At 47.0% G+C, this 11,606-nt stretch overlaps 1 long non-coding RNA gene across 1 annotated transcript in view; it reads right to left on the bottom strand.

Annotated features, from left to right (window-relative positions):
• Positions 1-605: 605 nt before the first annotated feature.
• Positions 606-11,606, bottom strand: part of LOC142468062 (uncharacterized) — an 80,341-nt gene continuing 69,340 nt past the window's right edge. Inside the window, exon 2 of the long non-coding RNA XR_012788572.1 lies at positions 606-2,177. This is a non-coding gene — a long non-coding RNA (uncharacterized LOC142468062). The remainder of the gene's footprint in view (positions 2,178-11,606) is intronic.

Consider the following 11,606-nt stretch of genomic DNA (forward strand, 5'->3'; position numbering starts at 1 on the left):
GAAGAGGAGAGGGGGGGGAAGAGGAGAGGGGTGGGCAGTGTTCTCTCCTGCCATATTAGTGCACACTCTATTACCAGGAGGGCCTGGTTGGGGTATAGGGTGAGCCAGCATTTCAACGTCAGCTCTACTATTTGTGCTGGCCCACCTAGACAGCAAGATGTTTAATTACGGTCACTTATGTAGCGTCCTGACCCATCGTTCGAGACTTTAAATAATACTGCTCACGTGGGTTCAATCACGACAACGCGGGCAACGTGGACAACATAGATGAACTCAGGTTCATTTGCTTAGTATAACCTTTCTCAGTGCAACATAGTTAGTACCTTATCCGCAGATTGAGCATAGGAATGTTGTTACCTGCATCCTCTTATAGTTCACCTGCTGTGTCCGCCCATCCTAATACCTTAGAACGCTTTTGGACTCCCTTTTGGGGGGGGGGAACACGGGGGGAAGACAAAAAAAGGGAGGGGGGGGAGGGGAACACAAGGGGGAGAGTGGGGGGGGGAGGAAAGGGGGGAGGAGGGGGGTGGTATGGGGGGTTGTATTGTAGCATATATCAGGGAAGAAATGGTAAACCGTGATCACAGCACCTCCAACAGCCAACGCATTGAAAAAAGTTAAAAACTTTATTGATGACTAACAGTGAACATCAGCAGCAGTACACTCTGATGCGTTTCGTCCAATGATGGACTTTTTCAAAGAGTGATTACCCATGCATCCTAACGATCCTTATATAGGGGATAACGTGTCAAATGAATTATTCAATCACAGGGATGGACCTTCCCCTTCACCTGCAAACTAATTAAACCATTTGAATCTATTCCACGTCACCACATGTATCCAAGTGCCGATATATGCAAAAAACACCACACAATATACATATATTCTAAGAAAAGAATAAAGAAAAGAACAAAATAATTTAAAAACATTATGTTAAAAACAAGAAAACTGAATGCTCACATAATTAATACAAAAAATAATAAATAATATAATCAATGTGGATACTTGGCACAAACATTGATCATTTAAATCAATATAGTATAAATTAATAATAGATCATATAAATATAACACAATTGTAAATATTATTTGAGGGCACATACACAAAAAATATAGGAACTTTTTTATGCATATGAAAAGGTCATTCGAATGTTACATACCCAACAACAATCACACACTATATGCTGTACTAATACTATAATCATAGATAGTATACATTAAATCAATTTAGTATGACACAGGGTGGAGGTGAGGCTGACGGACACCGTATCAGTGACTTGCCTTGAGGCGCCTCTCCAGGAGGTGCCTCTCTGTACTTCTACCGGGTAAATTTCCTAGCCCACCACCCTGATGTGATTCCGGATGGGCTTATATAGCCTTATATTTACAATTTTTCATGAGTGGTGTCTTTCTCCATGACCAATGGACAGTATCTATTACAGCCTGGGTAGTAGCCTCGGTACACCTAGGGGTTAATCCCCATATCTCTTGTAGCATATATCAGCATACATAAATTAACTATATACATATCACGTGGAGTCCCGTAGCATACGCTTCTACTGCTGCTGCTATAGTCCTGCAAAGTCCATGCAGTGTGAAGTGTGCCGTGCCCTTGGTAGTTCTACCCCTTAACTGTTACGGTCTGCCTATGCGTTCTGGGTCAGACCGGCCGGTAAGGCCTTGAGTACTCACGGTTGCTGTGGCGTCCAGCTCGACACTCGGGGGTGACATCGGAGAGTCCTCCATGGGCTAAAAACTGTGGGGGCGCGCATTGGGTAAGTAAATCCCCTTTCTTTTGCTCGTGCTGCGGTATGGCTCATAACACGGGGACAAAGAGCAGGTCACCAGCAACAACAAGGGGGGGGGGGAAAGGAGGAGAGATGGAGACCAGGTGTACTCCCCCCTCCCCTCTCCATGACCTCCGTTCACGAGGTCAATTCCTCCCGTCTCCCCCCCCCCATCCACAAAGCGGTGATCCTCCGGTTTCCTCATAGGACTCCTTTAGGTGGGTAGACATCGCTGGCGTAGAGTTTGGGTGCGTCGTTCTTTCTTCTGACAGCTCCCTTCCTAGCAGCGGTGATCTGATGGCAGCATAGGTCAGGTTTGTTTCCTCTGTATCTCCTGCTTTGTCTCCATAGCCAACAGGGCTATTCTTCAATTTGAGGGGCCCGGCATCAACTGGATGGGCGTGCGCAGAAGGGACAAAAAAAAACACACTCAGAGTGAGTACAAATATAGAAACATAAATAGCAAAAAAGTACCACTTATAATAAATGTAAACATATAACACATACATTCTATATAGATTATTATAATTGTCACTGTAATGATAAGACGGCGTGCGCCAAACACGTGCTGTACCTTAAACTTCTTTGAATTTTGACACTGAAATTGTATTATGATATTTATGATTTTCTTTGAATGAAAGACTTTTGAGAGTAACGGCATTTAAATACTTTACAATCCAAAAACATATATATCTTAATTTAGTTATCAACTCCATTTTATCTATTCCAACTGATACTACGCAAATTTCTGCTGGAGAAAAAAAAAAACCTAGTCTTTCATTCAATCGAAATCATACAAAATAAATTACAATTTCCGTTACAAAACGCTAAGAAGTTTCACTTCTAACACGCGTGCTCGGTACACAGGTTTTTTTTTTTTTTTTTTTAAATTAAAGTGCTTTTGCTTCTGACTCAAAACTCAGACATTGGTCTTCTCTCAAACCTGCAGCATCAATATGTATTTTGTGTTGGTAGGGTTTGACCATTACAAAAATTGCCCATGACATTGCCGAATGTTTCATTGAATGCTCACGGTTTCCATCCATGGCCTTCTACATTTGTGTTTACTAAACTGCCAGCACCAGCTTTATTTTTACATTGCAAATCCGCTCATTATTGGTGACAGTTTTAGTATTTTGCTATATATATATATATATATATCTCTATCTATATCACTTGTGAGCACATTCACATGTCTTAGACAGGTCTGCAACCCTACCTTTCACCATTATCACCTAGCATACAGTGCTTCCACTGCAGCAAGGGATTCTGGGAAATAACATGCAAATGAGCACACCGTGTCACCTTTTGGCTGAAATCCATTTTACATGGAACCCTTATAAGCTAATGCTCGCTGTTAACAGTTTTTAAGCACAGCATGGGAATCAGATGCAAAGCCAGGGAAACCACTCACAGACATGTTTCAACCTTAATGGGTATCATCAGTGTGAGGTTGGTTGTACTGCTGGCTTTGCATCTGATTCCCATGCTGTGCTTAAAAGATGTGTTAATAGCTTTGCAATTGCAAAGCCAGCAGTACAACCTACCTCACACAAAGACCCAAAAAAGTAAAGAAAATGTGGTTTCTCTGGCTTTGCATCTGATTCCCATGCTGTGCTTTAAAAGCTGTGTTAACAGCAAGCATTAACTTAGAAGGGTTCCATGTAAAATGGATTTCAGACAAAAGGTGACACGGTGTGCTCATTTGCATCTTATTTCCCAGTATCCCTGGCTGCAGTGGGAGCACTGTATGCTATGTGATAATGGTGAAAGGCAGGGTTGCAGACCTGTCTAAGACATGTTTTTTAGACTATGTGCTATATACTATACGGTGGATGGGGGGTGCAGCTCCGAGGGCGGGTGGGGCAGCATTTTTATTTATTTCCTTTGCTGTCTTTGACCCGCCAGTCGCTCTGAGGCTCTGATCGGTAGCTCCGTTGCGTCAGTTCCTTGTGGCCTGGAGGGGTCAGATTTCCAGCTAGAGGGTGGATTGAGGCCCAGCGCCCGGGCAAATTGCTCCATATCCTCAGGATGTCTGATGGTAAGGAACTTGCCGTTTCTCTGGACCAGGAGTTTGAACGGAAACCCCCACTTATATTTGACTTCGTTGTCTCGTAGGAGGAGAGTCAGGGGCCTCAGTTCTTTGCGGCGATTGACTGTGACCTTAGATAGGTCGTTGAAAATTTGTAAGAGGTCATCCTTAAATTTAATGGGTTCCTTGGCTCGGCAGGCCTCCATTTTTTTCTCCTTTATGGAGTATCTGTGTAGGCGGACAATGACATCCCGCGTCCGGTTAGGGTCTTCGGACCGAGGTCCCAACGCACGGTGGGCTCTGTCCATCTCCAAGTCTTTGTGATCCAGGTCTCCACAGATTGATACAAAGAAGTCGAGCAGGTACGTCTTTATTTGGCCTGGGGGCACTGATTCCAGTATGCCACGTATTCTTATATTTTGCCGCCGATCGCGGTTCTCGTGGTCTTCCAGGCTGACACGGAGACTGCTTATCTCTGCCCCCAGTCGGTAAATCTCAGTATCCGCCGCTTCCTGAGCTTGCTGAGCGTTCGCCATTTGATCTTCCAAGGCCGAGGTACGCTCTGTGAGGCCTGTGATATCTTGTTTGAGTTCCGTGACCGCAGCTCTCAAGTCTGCTTGGAGTGAGGCATGGAGCTTGTCCAGCATGGAGGCCATGAGTTCCTGCATGTATTCCCTTGTTACCCCGTCTTCGGGGGGCAAGGGCTCTTCTGATCGATCCCGATCTGGTGCCGTGCCTTTGGTGCCGCATGCGCTGCTTGTGCCGGCGCCATCTTGGCTCCTTGAGGTTGCCTCTGAGCTCCGCGGTGAGGGGGGCGAAATATTTCGTGACTCCCTGGGTCTGTTGGGCCTTCGGTCTGCCCGTCATTGCTACAGGTAATGTAGTTTAGGGGGAGAGTTTTTGGGGAGTGGAATTTGGGGGGGAAATGCGTCTATTGCACTGATTTTATTCAGGGGTCTGAGGAGCTCCTCTCTCACTCGACCATCTCCGTCGGCGTCCTGGCCACGCCTCCACCACAAGTGTTTCTAATGATGCTTCAATGCTAAAGCTCCCCCCCCCCCGTGGCTGCACCGATGGGATGACCTGCACGACCGGTGTTTGGTAAGGAGGGAGTTAATATTCTCCCACCTCCCGCCATGGAGGCGATGGAATAACAGCTGCCTGTGCACCTGAGCACCCTCCCAACCTCCCCCCCCCAGTCTACATCACCACCCTCTCAGAGAGATTTCCGCTTACTGCATCGTGGTACCTGCCGGACTCCTAAACCAGGGGTGTGCAAACTTTTTATGCCGAGCCCCCCTTTTCATCCATAAAATTTCTCGGGCCCCCCCCTGCCTGATGTAATAAAAATCACATGAAAAAAAAAAAAAAAACCCCTTTATTAAACGGTATACAATATAAATCCAGATATGTTTAAATACATACATATTTCAACAGCTCGCGCTTGCAAAATTAGGCTGCGTCCACGCTGCCGCTGAGAGCGGTGACATCACCAACTCTCCAAGCATGAGCACAGGGTGCCCTGCATAATTTTGCAAGCGTGGAGTGGGGCTATTTGTGTGTGTCTGTGTGTGTGTGTGTGTATTGACAGCTGCTGAGCGCACATCAAAGTGAATTTTATTTGTCGCGCCAAACTTGGGAGAGCGTACGTGCACAAAGGCAATACTTTGGGGGGGCATTCATCCACCTCTTTGCTACCTCCCTTCCCTCTCCCCCCCCTTTTTTTTTCTTCCTTCCCCTCCATGCTTTTTGTCTTGCTATCCCCATTGTCATCCAAAATCCTACCTACAGTATTATTTATTTTTTCCCGTTTTCAATGTTGTGTTTTCACAGTTTTTTTTACATTATTTCTGTACATTCACAGTATGATTGATATAGGTGCAGCCGACCCTTTCACTTGCAGAGGATCGCAGTGAAGCAGGTTGCCAGCAGAGGAGAGCAGGAACACAGCGCTATTGCAGGGCAGACACCGAAGGAGGGGCGTTTGACTTCACCGTGCTCCTCCCCGTACCTCCGAAGCCCCCACGCGTGCGCACATACACCATCACGTGGCCGCCACCTGCACTATCCTGTTCAGCCACCCGCACACATCTTCGGCTGCCCGCCCGTGCACATCTTCTTGGCCGCCCCTCGCGCACAGCGTCTGCCTGGCCCGCGCACCCAATTTTCATCGCACGCCGCCTGCGCCCCCTAAAAAATCTTAAGCCTCATTGCCCCCCCAGTTTGTGCACCACTGCATTACAACACACACTCTCTCAATCAATCAATCACCACATACACACACTCACCACATACACTCAATCAATCACCACACACACACACTCAACCCCCCCACACACACACTCAATCCCCCCACCACACACACACTCACACACTCAATCCCCACACACTCACACACTCAATCCCCACCCACACATACACACACACACACAATCCCCACACACACACACACTCAATCCCCCCCCTCACACACACTCAATCCCCACACACATTCAATCCCCCCCCCACACACACACACAGACACAATCCCCCCCCCACACACACACAACCCCCCCACACACACAACCCCCCCCAAACACACACACACACACACACAATACCCCCCCACACACACTCAATCCCCCCCAAGAACACAATCCCCCCACACACACACAATTCCCCCCCCCCCACACACACACACTCAATCCCCCCAACACACACACAATCCCCCCCACACACACACAATCCCCCCCCCACACACACAAACTCAATCCCCACACACAGACACAATCCCCCCACACACACAAACTCAATCCCCCCCACACACACACAAACTCAATCCCCCACACACACACAAACTCAATCCCCCCACACACACAAACTCAATCCCCACACACACTCAAATACACACTCACACACACACACACTTTCTCCTGGGGGGGCGACATGCTCCGATCCCCCAACCCCCCATGCTGCTGAAAACTGGTGCGGGAAGCAGACAGGAAGAGAAGGAGGGGCTGTCTGTGCAGAGAGAAGCCCCGCCCCCTCTGCAAGACACAGACACATAGAAGCAGCAGCACGGAGCTTCTGGCCGCCCGTGCACAGCTCTGCCCGCCCCCAGGTTTCCCTGCAAGCAGCCCGCGCCCCCCCTACATAATCTTGCACCCCCCCCAAGGGGGCGCACCCCACAGTTTGCGCACCGCTGTCCTAAACCACAAGTGTGTATGTGCGCGTGTATATATATATATATATATATATATATATATTTATTGTGATGTCTCCGTCACAGCATAGGATCTTATGTCCCAGATTAAGACAGGAAACTTAGTATTTCTCTATTTGGGGTTTATTTACAGGGTTAAAGAATACACTAACGGGCCCACCGTCCCTTTAAGTCAGGCCTGCACAACTCCAGTCCTCGAGGGCCGCTAACAGGCCAGGTTTTCAGGATATCCTTACTTCAGCACAGCTGGCTCAATTAGTAGCTCAGTATGACTGAGCCACTAATTGAGCCAGCTGTGCTGAAGTAGGGATATCCTGAAAATCTGGCCTGTTTGTGGCCCTCGAGGACTGGAGTTGTGCAGGCCTACTTTAAGTCAAAACAAATCATAAAATAAAACACCTACTCCTCTTGGGAGAATAACTATACATGCAGCTTCAGCCCTAACTGGATGGACAGCTAAGCTGGTTACCACCCTGTAACAGGGGAGTTATCCCTGTTCAGTAAATATGCCTCTAATCCAGCAGTATGGTGATTAACTGCTGGTAGTCAATTAACAAACACCACCTGCCTGATTAGGTTGCTTAGAACAGCCTGCCCTTGAAACAGAAAGGGAGATTGTTCCTGCCTCACACCTTGTGAGACTGACATGGGGACAGATGTCTTGAGCCTGCCAGAAGAAATACTGTAGCAGAGCTGCTTGCAAGACACAGGGGAAACTTCTAAACCTGAATGCTGACAAACCCTGAGGAAAAGGTAGCAACCAGGAACAGAGAAGACTTTCCCTCCAACTACAAGGAACAGATAAGACTTTCCATTATAAGACTTTTTATATCTGCTCATTTCATGATATATGTTTGGGGGCTGGGAGACATGCTTATGTAAAGAAAGTTGTGGACTGCATAGTTTTCCCTAGAAATACTCCCAAGTGAATAGAAGCTTTGTTTACCCCTTGTTTGGATGGTTTTCCTGATGTTAAGGAAACAGGCGCAATAAAAGCCTTATTTAGTTTCACCACAACTAGTCTCCCTTGCATACCTCTGTGAGCGTCCGCCTACATATGGTGTCAGAAGTGGGATGAGAGGTGGTCTTTGAAGTTAGAAGGGACCCGGAGTTTGCCTGTGAAATTTTTTTGTGCTTTTTGCCTACAAACAGCCTAAACAAAACTATCTCATGCAGCAGAGACCAGAGTTAGAGACACACCCAGGCAGGAAATCTACACTGCACTGAAACTTACAAAACCACAGATGGACTCTTTTCCCCAATCCCAAGAAGAGAGAGAGACTGCTGAAGCAGGTAAACCTTATTTGCCTATCACAATAAAGTGTAATATGGTCATTGAAATAGGGCTTTTGCCTTCCAGCCGTAGTCAGAGTTCAAGAAGTGAGTTAGCCCTTAAAAGGATAGGCGTTTGTTGTTTTCAAATATTTAGCTGAAGCAGTGAATACAGATGATGACCCACGAGCGGTACTGATTCTGCAAGTAAAGGCTGCCACACCGCATAGGACTACCAGCTGTGAATGGAGTATATGCAGAAAAGTGTGAAAATTGATGAAAGACTGTGCTGAAGCAGGGGAATTTTCAGTAAACAAGTGCTGAGGGTAAAATTGCCTACTTAAAAAAAAGGAATTGCTGAGCTGTGTAAAAGGTATCCCAAAGTGTGAAGAGTGAATGTCATAATACCCAAAGTTGAGACTGAACTCAAGCAAAAAACCACATTATTTGGCTGAAGCAGAGAGATTGCACCTAGCAAGTAAATGGTGTAAAGCAAACAGAAGTTTTTACCTAGCAACTGCACATTCTGTATACCTGATGAGAGAAAATGCGTGCACAGTACTGCTGATATTGTAAAACTTACCCAAGAAAGAAAAGTCTACAGAGATGCCTGTGAGAGCTACGACCTCTACAAGCAAAATATGCCCACCTGTAGGACTACCACACTTGGGGGTTCTAGCAAATACAGTGGCAACAGCTGCAATAGCGCCTCCTGAGGTCAGGAAGAAAATTACACCTGATAGCCTAAAAATGGAGGACAAGATGCAGCGTTCCTGTAATGAACCCTACCCCACGGAAGAGTGGCCCTTCCAGTCCAATAAAGAGGAAGACATCTCTTACGGGGAACCCGAACCGAGTCACACCCACAAAACACCCCAAGAATGGTGGGGGTACCTGAACTCGGCACGAACCGAAAAGACCGCTCCCTATGATGACGAATATGATCAGAGAAAGAGCGGGAGCAGTGGATCACCGAGTATTTCCGTCAGCTATTACAGTTGCAAGAAAAGCCGGGTGGATCCAGTGACGCTGGTAAAATTTCAAATGAAGATGGAGACCCCAGAATCCCTGAGGGGACGGTGTCATCCAAAAAGGTGAAAAAAGAAAAGCGGTTCTTCACTTACCGTGGAAGGAACAGACACGTCCGCAGATCCTGTGGAGAAAAAGGAGGACCGAGATGCCCTACAGCCTAGAGAAAATGGAGAATTCGTCCCGCGGATAACCGAATATCCAGAGGGCCCAAGGTAGAAGTCGTGTACCCCAAAGAAGTGTCTGTCCGGTGCCAACAGTGAGGAACCCTCAACCAATCATCCCAGGGAAGCGGAGCCGGAACCAGTGAGTGACGATCTCTTGACCAGCCCTGGGGATGCCCTGAAGGTTGCCAGGCGTGACTGTGATCGGCTCCGGGAAAATAATGTGAAGCTACAGAAAGATGTGCTCACAATGTACTCTTTGGCCAGGACAGAATTGGACAATCTCAAGACTGAGCACATACTGCAAACGCTACTATTACCGCCATGGATGAAAAGCGGAGCCAATCTGATAAAATGATGGCTAAGCTGAAGCTCGTCTGAAAAACAAGGTTGCAAAATGTGAACCACTTAAACAAGCACTAGCAAAACCTTCAGCCACTCAACAGGCAACAAAAGAAGGTACACGTGCTGAATCAAAACCAGAAGAATCCTTAGCTGATGAAGCTGAAAAGATGTGACATTCTCTGGAAATGGATGTGGAATTGCAATTTAATCCCAAAGAGGCTGAAGCAAATCCATTGAGTGGGAAAAGTGCAGAGAGACAGCTTCAAGAACGGAAAACTCAAAGGGCTGTTTTTAAACGCTCTGCAACTGCTGCCATACAGTCGGCCTACAATAAGACGAGCACCCGACGCGAGGGAAATCTCATGACCGCGCACGTAGCAAAAAGACTATACTTAGAAAAAGTCCTCCTCGAGCGACTGAGGAGTGCTGATCTCAAGCACCTTCGGGAGGAGACACGAATGAACTGGAGAAAGGGCTCCGACCCCAGCGGGACTGAGGGTTCTCTTCCTCTATCCACTCTCATTCAAGTCACAGAGATATCTAGAATGAGAGTGGAAGGATGGGCTTTGGCCGTGGCAAGCCCGAGCTTCCCACAAACAGGGGAGGTATGTAACAGGGGAGTTATCCCTGTTCAGAAAATATGCCTCTAATCCAGCAGTGTGGTGGTTAACTGCTGGTAGTCAATTAACAAACACCACCTGCCTGATTAGGTTGCTTAGAAAAGCCTGCCCTTGAAACAGAAAGGGAGATTGTTCCTGTCTCATACCTTGTGAGACTGACATGGGGACAGATGTCTTGAGCCTGCCAGAAGAAATACTGGAGCAGAGCTGCTTGCAAGACACAGGGGAAACTTCTAAACCTGAATGCTGACAAACCCTGAGGAAAAGGTAGCAACCAGAAACAGAGAAGACTTTCCCTCCAACTACAAGGAACAGATAAGACTTTCCTTTATAAGACTTTTTATATCTGCTCATTTCATGATATATGTTTGGGGGCTGGGAGACATGCTTATGTAAAGGGAGTTGTGGACAGCATAGTTTTCCCTAGAAATACTCCCAAAGTGAATAGAAGCTTTGTTTACCCCTTGTTTGGATGGTTTTCCTGATGTTAAGGAAACAGGGGCAATAAAAGCCTTATTTAATTTCACCACAACAAGTCTCCCTTGCATACCTCTGTGAGCGTCCGCCTACACACCCCAAAACAGGTACTATCATAGCTAAACATATACAGTCTCTGCACACAGCAATATAGTGTATCTCTTATCTTTTACTCCAAGGTTATGTAGCAGACGTCCCCACTTCAGCACGGTCTTGCGTCCTTCCTTCCTAGAGGAGCTCAGCTCCACGAGAGCTCATGGAATCTATCCTCGGTAAGTCCAATGTTAAGGACAGGACATCCCCGCTTTAGCACAGTCTCCTTTTCCCACAAGAGATCAGAGAATGTCTCCTCTGTAATTCCATTACTATGGACCGGACATTCCCTACTTCAGCATGGTCTCACGTTCGTCCTTCTTCCTGGGATTAACAACCCAGGCAGTCCCAGCAGGCTCGGCAACCACCGTCCAGCGAGCCATGGGGACTGTGCCATCTTATATAGCTGGGAAACTCTTCTCTGTCCCCCTTCTGTGGGAACAGCAGTCTCTCTCAGTGTGTAGTCACTTACTGACTTTTGAAACTCCATGTGCAATCAGGAGTTCAGCCTGCTCAATTAGTTTGCAGCTGCTGCTTGCTTCTCTAGGGAGATTAACTCTCTGTACGCTGGAAAGTCCCATAGCTG

The sequence above is a fragment of the Ascaphus truei genome, chromosome 17, assembly GCF_040206685.1.
Source record: "Ascaphus truei isolate aAscTru1 chromosome 17, aAscTru1.hap1, whole genome shotgun sequence".
Lineage (NCBI taxonomy): Eukaryota > Metazoa > Chordata > Amphibia > Anura > Ascaphidae > Ascaphus > Ascaphus truei.